Here is a 14,462-nt window from a genome sequence, read left to right as displayed (position 1 = left end):
TCTCAAGTTGATGACAATATAAACCTCCAGAATCAGTGCACTGCTATGGCCACCCGCATGGCCCCACAAATACGCCAATATTTTTATGGCTGACCATGGAACAACGCTTCCTCAGCTCTCGTCCACTCACGCCCCTTAATCTCTACCTACGCTAAACATTGATGACATCTTCATCATCTGGAACCAGGGAAGGAGACTCTAGAAAAACTTCCACACCCACGATTTCAACAACTTCCACCCCACCATCAACATCAGCCTGGACAATCTACACGGGAGATCCACTTCTAGAACACACACAGGCAAATTAAAGTGATGGTCACAATTAACCACCAACTCTATATCGAAAACCTCCGACCGTTACGCACCTTCACCTCCAGCTTCCCATCCAGGGCACATCACACGATCCATTGTCCTAACAGCCAAGCACTGACAGGTACAAACCGATCTGCTCACTAACCCATCAGACAGAGAACCCAACACCTACAAAATCTCCACCAAAGCATTCTCAACACTACAATACCCCCACGAGGAATTAAGGAAACAGATCAACAGAGCCAGACCGTGTAACTCCCAGAAGCCTCTACTGCAAGACAAAACCCAAGAAAGAAACCAACACTCCCACTGGCCATCACATACAACCCACAGCAACCCCTCCACATAGTTGTGTGTGAGTATAAAGGCACAGAGCTCAGCAGCCAGTTGTGCTGTGGCATCATCAGGGATACTGTTCCTAACAGCTTGTATTCCATCTGTGTGTGGGATGTTTGTGTAGAGAGCCTCTACATCCATGGTGGCTAGGATGGTGTTTCTGGGAGGTGACCAATGCGTTGTAGTTTCCTCAGGAAATCAGTGGTGTCACGGAGATAGCTGGGAGTGCTATGCAGTGCTATGAGTTCTATGAAGTGTATTAGAAGAGGTAAGTGGTAAAAATGTATTCAGTGTATAAGAAAATCTTATTTTAATCTTAATCCAAAAACCACACAAACAGGTTTATCCACCCAGCCCAGGAGTTGCCAGAAGCCTCTTCCACCTGTCACCCATGGGGTCCAGAAGTGTCTGTGAGCTGCAAGACAGGAGACCTTGGTCTCCTCTCCCACTCCTGTCCCCTCAGGAGTGGCTGCTGCAGCTCAGAACTGAACACAAGGGCTTCCTCTGTTTTTTCATTCTATCTGGTTTAGGACAGAAGTAGTGTTGGCCAGACAAGCTCAAGTATTGACAAGATGTGCATGTATTTGGTTAATGTCTGTACCCCATGGGTACACTGCACAGCCATTGAATGGCTGTAGGTCTGTTGTATTGTTGGGAGAGAGTGGCCATTGGGAAGGGGGAAAAAAGAGGAGTTTGAGATTTTATTGGTAAGAACGTACTGATACCAATAATGCCATTTACTCCTCTTGCATAGTCATGTCATTTCCAGGGGAGGCTCTGATCTCTCCAACGCTCAGCTATAACAGAGCCTGATCCAAAGCCTTTCAAGGCCCATAGAAAGACTTCCATTGCCTTCAATGAGCTTTGTATCACACCCTTAGTGTTTTGTTTTCACAGCACAACAGCTTACCTCAATAAATATTTTCAATTACTATAGATAAGGATATGAGCACGCTCCTGGGGATTTCTGGAGCAAGACAGAAAGGAACTTTCAACATCCATATAGTCTATGTCTTGTGACAAAGTTCCTCCTCTACCTTGGTGGGTCTTGCGCTTATTGGCGGATTTGCTCACCTCAGTGACCCTCCCCTCTTGTGGAACCCATAGTCTGGGTCAGCTCCTCCTGTGTGTGATCAGGAGTTGGGAGGTTTTGGGGGGAACCCAGGCCGGCCCTCTACTCTGGGTTCCAGCCCAGGGCCCTGTGGATCGCAACTGTCTATAGTGCCTCCTGTAACAGCTGCATGACAGCTACAACTCCCTGGGCTACTTCCCCATGGCCTCCTCCAAACACCTTCTTTATCCTCACCACAGGACCTTCCTCCTGGTGTCTGATAATGCTTGTCCTCCTCAATCCTCCAGCAGTACACTCTCTCACTCTCAGCTCCTTGCCTTCTTGCTCCCAGCTCCTCACACACACTCCTTCTCCTCTGGCTCCTCCCTGCCTGACTGGAGTGAGCTCCTTTTTAAACCCAGGTGCCCTGATTAGCCTGCCTTGGTTGGCTGCAGGTGTTCTAATTAAAGTAGCTATCTCCACTGCCTTCTGGAAAGATCTTAATTGGTCCCAGGTGCCTTGATTAACCTGGAGCAACTGCCATTTGGTTACCAGGGTCCTAGGGATTTGTTTAGCCTGGGGCTAACATATCTGTTTCTCAGTACTTTACTGTAGCCATATGGCTTTGCCCCATCACAGTCTTAATAGACCTCTGCTCCCCATCTCAACACCTCTTCAAATGTTTGGTAACTATATGCTGCCTAGATATCAATAATTTACAGTGTCCAAACCTTACTGTTAACACTCAGTTACGGCTGATTTATGTAACAATTATGAACAACGTCAAAGTGTAAGACTTTTTATTTACTTGGAAAAATCTAACAGATTATTTTACTCTAATTCTAGAAATGTATCTCAAACTCTGGCCATGACAAATTTGAGAGAGAAGACTTTCTCTGGTCTTCACAAAAGAATCAGAGCTGGAGAAAGAACTATTTTGGGATATGAAAGATCCCCCTTCAGGTTACTGCAATTATATTCTGATAGGACAGGTAGTTGGAGATACTAGGGATGAAGTCCTCACTAGAATTGGAAAAAAAATTCAGACAAAGATTTTTTTTCCTGCCAAAATTTTGTCAAACTTGCTGAATTGTTTCAGAGGAAAAAAAATTTAGAAAAAAATAAAATGTTTCATTTCAACATTTTCAAAATGAAATGTTTCGATAGTTTGATTCAAAATGACTTTTAGATTAGAAGTTCACTTCAATGTATTTTAAAAAGTTAAAAACTCAAAAACAAAATGAAATTTTATTTTGGGTTGAAAGAAATATTTTGTTCAACCCAAAATGAATTTTTTTTCAACATTTTTGTTCAACCAGTGAGTCAAAAAATCAGTTAGTCATACAGCTCTAAAAAATGCCAAGGTCTGGGCCTGACCTTTTTTTTAAAATGAAATACTCAAGACTAAATATGCAAGCAGAAGGAAACAGGAGTAATTAGAGGTGATTTCAATATGGCATCAACTTCCCAAGATCATTCCATTTCAGTCCATAGGAATGAATAAGGACATGAAGCACTCAAACGACTATTCTCTTGAGTCTCCATGGCACCTTAGGCAGATGCAGTTTAATGTTGAACTGACTCAAAATTAAATGTTTCAGCTCAGTTCAACAAACCAAAATCTTTAATTTTGATTTTCCCCAACAGAAAAATTTTGATTTTGCAAAAACTACATTTTCTATCAAAAAATCATTTCAATGGAAAATTCCCAGCCATCTCTACAAAAATTGTGTTTATTTTTATTATCCCTCAGGTGTTTTTCTTATCTTTGTAAGATTTAACCTTGAGCAATTCATGGGGACGGTGAACAATGCAAGGTAAAAGGCAAAGAAAATTAGTTCCCTTTAGGTTTGAATAAGTAAAATGACAAGCCAATCTGGATTCATTCCAGTCCTGTTGCCCTATACAGTACATATTGTATGTGTACTGCTCTGTCATGAAAATGATGCTATGCCCATCAGATAATAGCAGCAACTTTCAAACATTGGAATTATTTTAGTAGAGTTGCTAATAGAGACAAAGTGGTTGATTCCAAATTGAAATCTAGATACATCTCAGTTAAAAACATACGTTTGGTATCAAAGCTGCTTTGAAGCAGACAGTGGATGTTTGTGTATTTCAAAACACCAATGCTTCCAACAGGTTGAAAACTTAGAATTTGATGTATGTAGTACAACTAGAACTTACAGATATATTTACTATGGTCTTACACTGGTGAGTTTCTGAGACATAGACAGAAGAAATGTCAACAAATGCACAGCAAAGCACATTGGAGGAAAAAATTAAACAACTTTAGCCCCTGACAGGGTTCTAAATTAATGGTATCAACTCAAGAAACATCACTGTAGAAAGCTCATTGAAAATCTTTGCTCTATGTACAGCTACAGTCCAAAAAGCTAACAAGATGTTAGGATGCATAAGGAATGGAATAGAGAATACAACAGAAAACATTATAATACTTTTATATAAATCAGTGGTGCAGCCTGACCTGGAATACTGTGTGCAGTGCTGGTGGCTCCATCTCAAAAAGGATATTGCAGAACTGGAGGAGGTTCAAATTAAAGTGACAAGACTGATCATGGGCCTGGAAACACTCTAGTATGAAGAGGGATTGAAAAAATTGATACTGTTTACCTCAGGGCTGTCTACACTGCAGCTGGGAGGTGTGATTGCAGCATGTGTAGACTACCACTGCTTCACTCCTATTGTTACTGGATCCAGCTTTGATTGGGAGTTTCTGTTTTGTCTCATAACACAAGAACAAGGGGACAGTCAATGAAATAAAAAGGCAGGAAATTAAAAACTGAGAAAAGAAATACTTTCCCATACAACGTGTAACTAAGCTGTGGGACTCATTGCCACAGAAAGTCATTGAGGCCAAGAATTTAGCAAGATTCAAAAAGGGACTGACATTTGGAGGATATCAAGAATATTAATGATGTTATTAATAACAGTTATTAATGATGCAAATTTTGAGAGGGGTATTAAACCTTGTGCTTCAGGATTTAAGCCAATCTCTGACAATTAGAGATCAGGATGAGACCAGGGTAAGGGGGCAGTTTATTCCACATTTGCCTATTGGAGGGTTCTTATGCCATCTGTGATGCATATGAGACTGGCCACTACTGAAAAATGGATATTGGACTAGATGATCTGCTGGTTTGATCCAGTATGACAATTCTTTCATTCTTAAGAATGCCTGACACATATATCACTAGAAGATACATAAACTGGTACAAATAAGGGTTATCGTTAACTATTATTATTTGTGTTACGTTATATTTGTATTAAATTAGGTAGATTTTATAGAAATCAATTTCTAAATACAGTCGATTGCGTATGTCTCCACTAAGCGCATTAAGTCGGTGAAGTGTGTCCTCACTACCGTGGCTAGCATTGACTTAAGGAGCAGTGCACTGTGGGTAGCTATCCCACAGTTCCTGCAGTCTCTGCTGCTCATTGGAATTCTGGGTTAACCTCCCAATGCCTGATGGGACAAAAACATTGCTGCAGGTGGTTTTGGGTTCATGTCACAAAAGCAAAAGCAGACAATCATTTTGCGCCTTACTTTCTGGGTTACCCGTGCAGACACCATACCATGGCAAGCGTGGAGCCCGCTCAGCTCACCATCACCACTGCTGTTGTGGGCAAGTCTACTGTGGGGGACACTGTGATCCAAGTAGCCAATGCAATTATTGACATTATGTTATCAAAGGTGGTGACTCTGGGAAATGTGTGGGTCTTTTTAGTTTTTAGGTGCATCATATTCCTGTCCTTTGTCACTAGTAAAGAAGTCTTGCAGCCATACATTCCAGTCTGGTCAGTGCTGTAACACCCAATAGCACTTCTGTGGTTGACACATCTAACAGCTCCAAGGCTCTTGCTCTGTTGTCCTGGCCGAGGTACCTTGCCCTACCAGGACCTCCAAGCATCAACACAGAAGCACCTGCAGCAGCTGGCATTGCTACACAGCAGCAACTCCTTGGTACCCATCCTCATTGTACATGTAGAAGAGCTCCAGGAATCAATCCCTGCAAGTCTGGCAAAGGCCTCCCTCAAACAGCGGGTGGAATGTGGCTGGGTTTTCTCTCCCGCACAACAAACAACTGTCTTCAAGGTTCCTGTTGTTGTTCGAGACTTCGGAAACCATTTACTCTCTGCTTTGGTCCTCGTCCACCAGCTCCTTGCTGTTGTTGCAGAAGTTAGTCTTTAGCCACTTGGCCGGGGGTTCTGGGAACGTCTTCCCTGCCTGGCTCCTAGCAATCTCCAGGACATGGTGTATGGCTCATCAATAGGAGACCAGCTTATTAAACATGGAGTGGTTGAAATGCTGCCTAAAAGCCATCAGACCCACCAGCTTGTCTGCTGAAACCTCAGAGAACTTCCCGTCCCCAAACCATTGCACCCAGCGCATTCGGAAGACTGCCTGATGTTTGGACGTGACTCTGTAGGAGATGATTGCAGGCCACCATGAGCTCCCCAATTCTAAAATCTTTTCCATCCTGGTAATCCACCACTTCCCCTGCAACTCTGCTCTCCTGCTCCCCAGTGATGAGCTCGGGGGATCCGTTCTGGTCTTCCTGGGTGCTGCTGGCAGACGTGGTACTGCTGCTCTTGGAGGACTCCTTGGAATGCTCCTCAGTGAGGTCGATCAGGGACACCTGGACAGACATGGCCATCCTCCTCTTAGAGCACAAAATGGGAGCCAGAGACTTCAGGTCATTCTCTTCTTTAAGTTTCATCTCATGGGAATTCAGTCCTGCCTGGAATATCATGCAAGCTGGAGGTTTCTGCCTCAGGTTGCTCTCCCAGCCGGCAGCACTGCATGGTCACACCTACCCCAGCCCACCCCTGGCTCCCATGGCTCATGAAGCCTGGACAGTAGTAAGGAGCAGTTAAACTATAGGCTGAGCAAATGCAGAATGATGGCAGAATGTGCCTTTGGACATTTAAAAGCTCACTAGTGCTGTTCTCTGACTAGGTCAGGCTTCAGCGCAACCAACATTTCCATTATTATTGCTGCTTGCTGTGTGCTCCATAATATCTTTGAGAGTAAGGAAGAGACTTTTATGGTGGGGTAGGAAGTTAGGCAAATCGCTTGGCATCCAATTTTGAGCAGCCAGACACCAGGGCGATTAGAAGCGTACAGCAAAGCATGCTGTGCATCAGAGAGGCTTTGAAAACCAGTTTCATGACTGATCAGGCTTTGATGTGACAGTTGTGTGTGTTTCTCCTTGATGCAAACCCGCCACCATTGTTGATTTCAATTCCCTGTAAGCCAACCACCCTCCCCCCATTGAAATAAAGTAACTATTGTTTTGAAACCATGCATTCTCTTTCTTTCTTTCTTTCTTTTAATAAAGAGAGAGAGAACAGACAAGGTAGCCCAAGTGCAGAGCGGGAAGAGGGAAGGACAAGGCCACATTGCTTATTGTAGCCACACTACAAATCAAACTGTTTGAATGACAGCCTTCTGTTGTTTGGGCCATCCTCTGCAGTGGAGTGCCTGGGTGCCCAGAGCCTCTCCCCTACATGTTCTTGGGCATCTAGGTGAAGAGCCTATGGAACATGAGGAGGAGGGTAGGCGGTTATACAGTGGATGCAGCTGGGGGTGTGTGCGTCTTTGCTCTTGTTGGCTTTCCTGCAGCTTCAACAGACGCTTCATCATGTCTGTTTGCTCCTCCATTAGCCTCAGCATTGCGTCCTGCCTCCGCTTTTCATGCTCACTTAATTCTTTCCTGGCCTTGGACACTGAATGCCTCCATGCATTAAGCTGTGCCCTATCAGTGTGGGAGGACTGCATGAGCTTAGAATACATGTCATTGCCTTCTAATCTGCAATAATCTCAGGGACGGAGATGATAGGGGTAGAGTAGAAACATTCTACGCTCTATGACTCTGGGGGGACTGCGTGGTCACTTGTGCTGATGAGTGCTTCTGAATTCGTCACACTGACCAAACAGGAAACGAAATTAAAAAGTTCCTGGGGCTTTTCCTATGTACCTGGTTAGTTCATGGGAGTTCAAACTGCTGTCCAGAGCAGTCACAATGGGGCACTCTGGGATAGCTCCCAGAGGCCAATACTGTCGATTTGTGTCAGAACTACCCCAAATTCTACCCAGCAAAGTCGATTTTAGCGCTACTCCCCTCATCATGGAGGAGTACAGAAGTGGATTTTAAGAGCCCTTTAGATTGATGGAATGGGGTTAGTTGTGTGGACGCAGTCATTTTTAAATCGACCTAACGTGGCTAAATTCGACCTAACCTCATAGTGTAGACCAGGGCTAAAGGTCACAAATACATTGATTCTTTATGAGCTAGGACCTCAACTTTTCATTTTAATTTCTTTGCTTGTAACTATTCTCCTTAGTAAAATACTTTAGATGGTCTGGGCTGTTCAGTCTTTGTTGCAGCTGCCTAAGTTAAATTACCATACAGACTTCAATCTGCTTAACTGAGCTTTATCTGGAAACTTCTACCGGAAAACTCTTTCCAAAATAATGAAAACTTTCCTTCGTGTAAATCATTTTAAAGCATTTAACAATGGGATAATTTTATAGAAATTTCACATTTAGAGAGCTGAAGAAAAAGCTAACCTGTTATTAAATAGATCAATGTTCAATTGTTCATATGTCATTTTTAACAAAAACCCAAGAGAGGGAGCTATAGTCTTTTCTTAGTCAATCCTATGGCTACATTTTAAAATCTTATTCTTCAGTTTGTGTGTCACTACTATGAGCACCTCAATATGCAAAAAACAGAAGATAAGTACAACAAATCATTTGCAAAGTTAAAGCTTACACCTTCAATTTGGTTTTTAACGTTTAAATAGTGTAGTGTTATAGTACTACATAAATTAATGAATTCAAACCTCTTTTTGAATATAAATTGAATATGTTAATTTTATTCATCAGAAACAATGGCACAATGCGCACAAAAACCTCAAGAAACAAGAAAGGGTCACCAGGCTAATCACTTTGGCTCATTTTCCTTTTCTCTACTCCCATCTGCCTATTTCCTCTGCTCTCTTTGTATTTAAAAGGGGCAATTTGAAAGTAGGTAAGCTTAAAATTTGACCTATATTTTATAATTATTTTTTGCAAGATGTATGTAATTTCTATACATTTCCTTTCAAACAAGTTTCTCTCTTCTTTTTCTAAAAATAAATAAATAATGCCAGCATCCTGCTGGTTCGGAGAAATCCTATTATAATAAACTAGTAAATTACGATGGAGGAAAATGAAGGCTTCTACCCCTCAGGCTGGTCCCAATAGGCAGATGGCGCTCACTGCAGGATTGAGATCTAATTCTATAAAGAAAGTTATCATTAATAAGAGTGCAGAGTATAGGAAATGGGTGGTATATTTAATAAACATGGTTATTTGGGTCCCAACAGTGAGCATGTGGTTTCTTCGTGTTATTTTGCGGGGGAAGGAGCAAAAGAGACAACAAATATAAGGTCATAAAAACTACTTTGACAGTGTCCTAAAAAATAAAAATAAAAATAAAAACATGTTTGTGGAGCTCATTAAAGCGAATTGTTCTAAGTCTTTTCAAATATTCTTTTCCATATGTTCACTTTGGTTTGCGTGAAACAGCTTCCTCTGAATAAGTTGCCTTGCAGCACTACATAGCCAACATTACTCATTAATCAAAGACTGCATAAAAGGAATTTTATCAGAAGTTGAATACATCTGTTCGTGGGGAGGGAATAACTCAGTACAGAAATCAAATCAAGTGCCACAAAAACTGCTTTGTTTAAGTGTTGGTGATGAAGAGCTCTGAAAATAAATATTTAAAGCCATGAGACAAACCAAGCCAGCACAGACTGAAGAAATAGACAGACCTGCCAGCTCCTTTGCTCATACCTAAAGGCTTAATAATCCACTGTGCTCACAACATGCCTCAATTAGATCCATTGTATTCCAGTTCTCTGATCTTCTCAGGATATACATGAGTTTCTGCAGTCATAGACCTCCATGGATTGCACAGCTCTAGCAGGCTCTGCATCATGGAAGCAGGAATTGGCCACTGATGTGGAAGTGGGAAAGCCAGTGAAGTGAATGAAATGGGTGAGATGCTGAGGGTGATTGTAATTTTTTCCATACTGGGGAAAAAAAAAACATAACTTTATTGCCTGGGATGGATAGAGCAGAAAAACCTCATGGAGGTTTTATGAAATGAACACTAAAGATACAGAAAGATTTGTTCTGTAGGGAGATTTAATCAGGCAGAACTTTGCTAAGGCAAGGAAACAGACAAAAATGAAGGCTTGAAGTGAAATGACTTTCTAAGCTCAGGGAACTCAGCCATATCAACCTTTCAGATATGTAATATTCTCTTTATAGAAAAGACAAAGACCTCAAGAAAGCTGTAGCAGTTACTTTTCCTGCACTCCACACAGCAGCAGTGTCCCAGTTTTACATTATAAACCATCACCTCATCACTAGGCATGTTCAGGATTTTCCTACCAGCCTGAGGCACTCTGAGGACCAGATCCGGCTCTCTTTGAATTCAACAGAAAATCTCTCACTGGCAACAGGCCCAAACTAATCTATAAACATATTTTCCTTCAAGTCACTCCTTAAGACCCACTTCCGCCATGATGCTTACAGGACACTACTCACAGGTAATGGCTAGATAGGGCACCAGTGAGGTTTGCGGAGGTATGTTTATCATTGTATGTATGTATGTATGTATAAAAAAAATGTTAATGTCTCCTGACCATCAGGTTCTGAAATTGTCAACATATGTAACCACCTTTGTGCCTGCTATCCTCATCCTTTCACCCCTCCTTCATCAACTGTTTGCTGCCTCTGGTCTTATATTGGACCATAACCATTTTTTCGGGTGTGGAGGGGTGTCCTGGTACAGCACCTAGCAAAAAGGGGCCCTAATAATAATTTGTAAAGAATGTTTTATGTGTCTCTTATAGTGCAGGTCATTTCTGATGAGATAATAAGGGAAGTTGGCCTTCCCTCCAGTTGGAATGTTTCACTAGAGCAATTTCACTAGGAATGCCCAGTGTTGTCCCCCCCCTCCCCCAAAATATGCACTATAAACTAGCTGGAAATATTAGCTTTGCAAAATAACTATATCAAGGAACAACTGAATGATACACTATCACAAATGAATATGTGACTGTTCTCTTTCAAGAGTGTCATGTCTTTTAAATTGTCAGTGTCCCCAATGGTATGTATTAATTTACAGAAGAGATGTGATTCCTCACATGATTTCCAGCTGTTGCTCACATTCACGTCTTCTGCCAAGGTAATCTTTCATTATGTTTTCTACAACTGGTCACTTCACATGGAAAACACTAGACTACAGTAGAGCCTCACTAATGATTGGTGCTCATTTTCCTCTCTTGTGGGAATACCCTTGAGTGTAGTTCTAGGGTTAGAAAAGCCCTGTGATCTCCTAGGAAGTTTCCCTGAAACATTCTGGCTGAGGAGTTTGCCCCCCCATAAAATGGGCAGCAGCATCTTCATAAAGCCACATATCTCTGCACTGACTCTCAGACTTTGCGATTCTTCCTCATAATGAGCCAGACTCTGGACCTCTTACTCACACTGATGACCAGCTACTTACCCGAGCAGTTCCACTGAAGTAAATGGGGCTCCTTCTGTGAGAAACTTCACACCAGCATGATAAAGAGATTCCCAATCTGCCCAGCATGATTCCATCGGAACCACCCTGCCAGGAAATCCTCAGCCAGTGACTACCTCCTTACACCCTTCCTTATGTGAGAGCTCTCCTGTGTCATGGGGAACACAGATGAGTCAGGTCAGTTGGTTGCTTATAACTATCCATAACATACCTCTCACACATATAACCTGCTTACAACATCTATTAACCATTTTGTAAATGATATATAAATGGGACCCTTACTATAAACCATGACCACTGTTATCATGTGCCCCAGGACTTGATAAATGAAATAGGACATTATTTTTGTCAGAGTTTGTCAACTACAACCTCCCTGAAAGTAGTGTTTCATTAACTTGAGAGTACGTGTAAAACCCTGGTAAAAATTAGCGATAAATTAGAAGGCATCTGAGTCATATTTGCCACAGCTAGTTGCACAGTACTGTATATAGGATCCATAGTTTCCAACTACAGATGAGATACAGTCTGCCCTAGATATGTGCAGGCAGCTCCCACTGACTGCAGTGGGAGCCACAGCAAGTTATCTGAGACCTGAATTTGGTCTTTAGTCTTCAAGCACAGTTTGCAACCAAGATCATTATTTCAGCACAACAGCAGGTGGTGTGCAGGCACACGTCCTCTTGGTAGGAAACAATAAAGGTATAGTTATTGTAACTACAACTGCTAAGGATACGGATGGGCAAGGACAGTTAAAATCTAAAAAGACAATTAGCTTCCACCTCTTGGGGACACCTGTGTCAACAATAAGCATATTCATAACCTGGAAACACGAGTTTTTACGGATCATATGACCATGTGACTTGACATCTCAATTTCGCTGGCACTGTGAATTAAAGAAACTTAAAATAAAAGTTTCCTGGATAGTGGAGTGTTGGAAGCAGATAGCCTTTGTATTACTTTGAGATTCTAGTGAGGCTGAGGAAATAGAAGGAGAAGATGCCAAAGCAGTAAGATCTGGAGAACACTAGTTGCATTCATGTAATCACACTCACTATAGACATTTGAAACGCAGTGATTAAAAATAGTTAAGACTGTGTGTCAAGCTGCAAGGATTCCCAGAAGATCACCACACAGATGTCTAAGCTCACACAGCAGAAATTACAAAGCAGGCTGCCTGGCACAAAAGGGAAATTTCTCTTTCACACAGAAAACTGGAGAAAGTCTCTTGAAAAATGCTGATGCATTATAGTAACTAGGGCTCCTAGTTCTAGTAAGAACTGTTAAATAAATAAAAACAGATTTTTTGGAAAAATAAATACAAACAAAATGCCAGAGAGGTCAGGATTCTAATTCTAGTTCCCACACCAAATCTTCCAAAATCAACAGTGTGGTTTGGCTGAATGTTATCAATAATTGCTTGCCATGCATTCACATGATATGACTCACCCATGCTGGACTTCCTGCCCATACTTCCTTTGGCTCCCAAACCTAGTTCTGTGCTCAGATTTAATTAATAATAATGTCACACGTATTCAGCTCAAACTAGAGTAGAATCCAGGCCTTCAATAAATCATATATAATAAGGCCTGCAAATAAACAAGCTTATTTGATTTTTCAATTGGATTGATATTTGAAAGTTTGCCAATGAAAGACAGAAATGCTGGGATGCATTAAGCTGTTACTATAAGAGTTAGGTTTTCTGAAATAATTTTTAATGCCGCATAGCCATTTCAAAAGCATCTATGTGATCTAAGAGCCTAAGGGCTTGTTTATATGAACATTAAGTTTGTGGCAAGCTGGAGTGTGAATCAATCGCACACTAGCCTGTCGCACATTAGCTGTCTGTGCGGACCTTGCAGGCATGTTCCTTAGTGTGCTTGGCTTGACTCCCTTTTCCAAATGGGGTAGATCAAAGTGCACTACGGAACTGTTAGTGCATCAGCATGGTGCATGCAGTGTATGGCAGGCTAGTGCAGAGTACATCTGCATCCCAGCTTGCCCTGAACTAAATATTTGTGTAGGCAAGCCTTAAAGGGCCATTTTCAAAGGACCTAAGTGACTTAGCATCCTAGGTCAATAGGCTCCTAAGTGACATAGGCACTTGCAAAGGTGTTGAGCACTGACAACTCCCATTAACTTCAGCTGAGAGTGTTCAGCACTTCTGAAAATCAGGGCTTAGGTGTCTAGAACTGGGCACCCAAAAACTGACATCCCTGATGTGAAGGGACACTTGAAAATTTGTGCTTTAACCTTTGTGTAAGGACTCTGCCAGTGCAGTAAGGGGAAATGAAGCCATGGTCCTGCTCCTTCCACTTCAGGGTTTCCCCATTTGCCTGGCCAATACATTCTTACCTCACTGGGGTAAGGTAATTAAAGCTGGTTGGGAATTTGTCAACAAACTAGTTTTTCACCCCAAAATGCCAATTCATTGCAACCAAAACTGTTCATGAAACCGGGTCAGTTTTGACAAATCTTTGCAGGACAAATTTGGGGGACTTTTTTTTTTTAATTGTTGAAACATCCCACTTCAACATTTTTGAAACAGAAAGCTTCAGTTTTGAGTCAAAACAACTTTTAGTTTGCAAATTTTAGCAAATTTAGATTTTAAAGAAGCTTTAAAAAAAGGTTGAAATCAAAACAAAATGTTTCAGAATTATTGAAATGAAACATTTTGATTGACCCAAAATAGAAATCAGAAAAATTTAAGATGTGAAAATTTTTCAAAAACTCAAAAATTCTTGCAGGATGGGAAAATCGTTTTCTACCCAACCGTAGTGGTAACACTACATTATTTTTTTTAAAGTTACTTAAGATCCCCAGATTAAAAAAAATTATATAGGTGCCATTTATTATTACAGAGCGCTGCAACCTGAAACAAACTGTTTACAGGTATATAGAGGAATCATTTTATTTCCACAGTGAACTGCAGCCACTTCTGGGGTGGACACAGCAACTGTTTATCACTGTATAACACAACAGTTCCAGTTAGTACGTGGAGGGGGAGGGGAAGGAGGAGGAGAAGTAGAGAAGAAGAAGAATATTCTATCCATCTGAAACTGTGGGAGACTGTAGGAAGATAGAATAGGTAAAATTCATAAAAGCACTCAAAATCAAAAGTGACCTAAGCCCTAGACCTTTTAAAAGGTATTTAGACA

General features: G+C 41.5%; 1 protein-coding gene and 1 pseudogene across 2 annotated transcripts in view; both read right to left on the bottom strand.

The window, feature by feature from the left end:
* Positions 1-14,462, bottom strand: part of STARD13 (StAR related lipid transfer domain containing 13) — a 551,580-nt gene that overhangs the window by 347,083 nt on the left and 190,035 nt on the right. The window lies entirely within an intron of this gene.
* On the bottom strand, positions 5,445-11,384 carry LOC142046144 (DNA (cytosine-5)-methyltransferase 3B pseudogene; annotated as a pseudogene).

This window comes from Chelonoidis abingdonii, chromosome 1, assembly GCF_003597395.2.
Source record: "Chelonoidis abingdonii isolate Lonesome George chromosome 1, CheloAbing_2.0, whole genome shotgun sequence".
NCBI lineage: Eukaryota > Metazoa > Chordata > Testudines > Testudinidae > Chelonoidis > Chelonoidis abingdonii.
Note: the sequence above shows the minus strand (reverse complement) of the source record. Positions and strands in the feature narration are given on the sequence as shown.